The sequence below is a fragment of the Anthonomus grandis genome, chromosome 10 (assembly GCF_022605725.1).
Source record: "Anthonomus grandis grandis chromosome 10, icAntGran1.3, whole genome shotgun sequence".
Lineage (NCBI taxonomy): Eukaryota > Metazoa > Arthropoda > Insecta > Coleoptera > Curculionidae > Anthonomus > Anthonomus grandis.
In genome coordinates, this window is record NC_065555.1 from 23,877,510 (window position 1) to 23,881,646 (window position 4,137).

The 4,137-nt window shown below is 31.3% G+C and overlaps 1 long non-coding RNA gene across 1 annotated transcript; it reads right to left on the reverse strand.

The window, feature by feature from the left end:
* Positions 1 to 2,740: 2,740 nt before the first annotated feature.
* Positions 2,741 to 3,841, reverse strand: LOC126741292 (uncharacterized). The gene is made up of 2 exons (XR_007662154.1): positions 3,358 to 3,841; positions 2,741 to 3,108 (listed from the first exon to the last, which is right to left on the reverse strand). It is a non-coding gene; the product is annotated as an uncharacterized LOC126741292 (long non-coding RNA).
* Between the last annotated feature and the right edge of the window lie 296 nt (positions 3,842 to 4,137).

The following is a 4,137-nucleotide window of genomic DNA, read 5'->3' on the forward strand; positions in this document are numbered from 1 at the left end:
GGGTACACCCGCATCCCTATCCAGACGGGATGACATATCATTGTCAAAGAATACCCTTTGTGTTCTTCCAGATAGGTAAGAACGAAACCAGTCGAGAGCAACTCCACTGAATCCATAGATTTCTAGCTTCTGCAGCAGTATTCTGTGACTTACACAATTAAACGCCTTAGATAAGTCACAGAACACTCTCCCCAGCGTTCAACCCCATGTACAGACTATCCAAAAAATTGAAAATAGCATCAGATGTACCCAGTTTCGTGCGGAATCCAAATTGCTTATGGTTAAGAACATTATGCCATTTCAGAAATCTCATCATCCTAGTTTTTACCAATCTCTCTACAAGCTTGCCAAGCTTGGTCTGAAATTTGATAGGTCATCACAGTTTCCACCCTTAAATAAGGGTATAATCAAGGCATCTTTAAGTAAATGTGGAAAGGACCCACTTGAAAGTGAAACATTTATCACCTCAGCCAAAGAATCAAGGGTTGGTATTATGACTTTTAGTGACAGCCCATCCCATCCAGAAGAGTTCATATTTTTCATTGAGGATAGAGTTTTTATTATTTTTACTAGAATCTGTTGGTCTAAAGAAAAATGTTTCAGGCACCTTAATGTTGTGTAAGTATGAGTGCGGATCTCTAACAGACTGAGGCAATAATATTGATAGACCCAAAGCAACACCCTGGAAAAAATGATTGAGTGTTTCGGCCGACACTGTGCTATTAGAAACAGAAGGATTCGCACGTTCACCTCGTAAGTCATTAACAATTTTCCAAGATTCTCTAGACTTATTTCTTGATTGGTTTATTTTACTTGAGTAGTATAAGTTTTTTGCCAGGATCACCGTTGTCAAGTATGATACCATTCCAGTCTATTGAATTACAATCATCCCTAATATCAAATCTAGAAATTTCTGAAATCCTGTAAATATCGAGCTTAAGTTTAAATGTACCATTTTAAGTATGGCATGTTTATTTCTATTATTATTATTCATATTGAGAGAGATCTATACACAGTCAGATAAATATTCAACCTCTTTATTATATAGGCTAATTAATCTGAGTAAGTAACGACAATCTTGACTTAAGGCTTCATGACTAACATCTAAGTTTTCATTTGACTTTTTAGATTTTATACAATTTTTAATTTTTTTTTTCACTAGACCTAATTCTTTAAAGAGTGATTTCCAGAACACGGAGCAAATTTGTTGTGATTTACAATCCTTACCATAGTAATTAAAGCTCATACAATTAACACATTGTAGAACACTTATATGATTAAAAACGCGACACCTAGACCACTCAAGTTTTATCCTTTCTTAACTTAATAATTTGTTATGAGTAATTGGATCAACTTTAAGAATAAGATTATGAGTGTATCAGTTGTACGCTGTGTTTGATTAATAAATAAAACACACTACTTTTATTCAGCGTATAATAAATTAAAAAATTGCTGCCTAGCGCTTTCGGTTGTAGGCCATCATCAGGGCTTAAGACATTGTCAAAGCAACGACACTATTCGATTAATATCTATTAATAGACACTTTTCGCAATATGTTGTGTACCATTTTTGCTATTGCTTGTCTTCCCACCAATACAGACTTTCTGAGGCCTATCCCTCAGATATGTTTGGAGCATGTTATGCATTCTACTCATATGCCAATTTTGTATAGTTTGTTTAAAAAGATACCACAATCAACCACACTGACTGCTTTTTGAAGGTCTATAATTACTGCTATTACCTGGTTTCTACTGTTCATTTAAGAATTAATATGACTAAGAAAGTCTGTTGTTGCACTAAGTGTGCTGCTATTTTTTTAAAAGCCATACTGGCCAATTTTTGTTACTCTATTTTAAATAATTACTTCAATAATTTTTGACAAGAAGCATACAACTGTAATTGGCCTGGAGTTGCCTAGATATATAGAATTGAGAGTCCTAATTTCATTAAAATTATAATTTTGTGAATAAATAGTGTCAGCAGAATTAAAAGAATTAAGAAATATTGAATCCAAGCAATATTATTCACTACAGGAATATTTTTAAGCATTTTAGGGAGTCAACTTTTGTATTATTTTAATATGTCAGGCCTTATTATACCTAATCCTTATTAGTTTTGACAATTTTTGTAAAGTTTAATTTCATAAGCCATTTAGAGCCTTAATTTATCTTTTATTGTAATAAAATATTGTAGAATTTTTCTTTGTCTAAATATATTTTTTATACTTAATTTTATTACCTATTCAAACATATAATGTAATGTCTATTTTGAAAATATATAATTGAATTTGAAAAAAAATCACTTCTACATATACAATATCTTCAGAGACATAATAAATACATCTACATTCAGTTTATTAACCATGGACAAGTTTCTATTCAGTGAACTATTACCAGCAAAGTTTTTTCTATGAAACAATACTAAATAAAGGTAAATGACCCAAACCATGGCAATAAGGCGTATTAAGACCTTTCAGGCTTTCAGGAGAGGGACAATCTATCACACCAAAAATAAACTTGTAAATTAAAATTAACCCAAATAGGTCCCTTTTTATACATAAGGCAGCTAAGCCTAAAGACTGAAGCTCATGGTTTGTTACTCTAAACACACTTTCAAAGAAACACACTAACAGGAACCTATGTTGAACTCTTTCTAAGGAATCTGAATATACTTGGACATGTCAAAATCTCTTTTATTTAGGAAATACAGGGTGTTAAAAAAATAATTAGAATGATAAAAGTTGCTTTAAATGGCTTTCTATTTTATAGTTTGAATGTCTACATAATCATTAATCATAGTCCAAGAATGGTGTGTAATGTATTGAACAAACGTACATATTTTATGTCACAATACTTCCTTACATGTTTTGATTGATTGATGTTGGCTTAACTAATAGTAACAGTCTTATCTGCTCACTCACCTTAAACCTAGATAAATGACCAAGAATAAGGCTTGTAGTGATGGTTCGTTATGATGTAATAGGAAGTCATAATATATTGTCTGCATAACACTGGTAATGCCTTTACAATATGTCAGTTGCATTTTTGTTGTGCCTTGAGACTGCCACCAAAACTTTAATAATGTTTTTTATGGATTTAGACAAGGTTTCTACAAAATGTTAAAAACATATAGAATTGTGTATAAAAAGTAAGAAATTCATGCTGTAAATTTTAAGAAACTAGGTATGTGGAGAATAAGGAGTTAATCAGTAACAATTCAAAGAAACTTTATTTAATAATAAAACTTTATTTGATTTAAATATGTATATAATAAGAAAGTTAAGCGAGCACGCAGAATGATCCAAATAATACTTCATTAGAAGTCAGTCAATATAGAGAAATTAGATACATAACCAACCTTATTGATTATAGACTTCTTTGGTTATATGCCTATGGGTCCATCCCAATATAATATTCTATAGGCTTATATTTCCACTCAGTTTCTTTTAAATAATTGTTCAAATCTTTTCTCAACTCCTTAATCCTTTCTTCATGATCTATCAATTCTTGAGTAGTTTCCTTTTTCTCTTCCAGCACCTCCCTTTTGGTTTTAACTCGGGGTGGATTTATTTGCGACATGATTTTCTACTATTAAAAAATAAAGGTATTGTTTTTGTTTGTAAACTAATATTTAAATAAAAATCTGTAAACAAGCTACTGTCAACACTGACATAATAGAATTCTATTATGTCAGTGACTGTCAATTCTAGTTGGTGTTAAATTTATGTTGGTGAAACTAGCGTCCGTTCGATATAGAGCGAAGTCGGGAACGCAGCTAGGGATGCAACGATACTAGGAAAGTATCGATACTTTGTACTCACGAGTATTTTTTGTTTAAGTATCGATACTACTCGATACTATGCTTAAAAGTATCGACATTCTTAGGTATCGATTACTTTTTCAATAATAATTCAATAATTTTTGGTTAATGTTTATTACGTATAAAATGCAAGTAGTGTTCAGATACATAATACATATAGCATATAGAGACTTTATTGACGTAAATATATCAATATATCAATCTATCTTGATTTCAAAATAAATAATATTTTGGGGAAAAAACAAATGATAAACCTAAAACCAAAACCGTAACCTAAAACCGTCTTCTTCTGGGATCGACCCGAGGAATAAGAGTTTC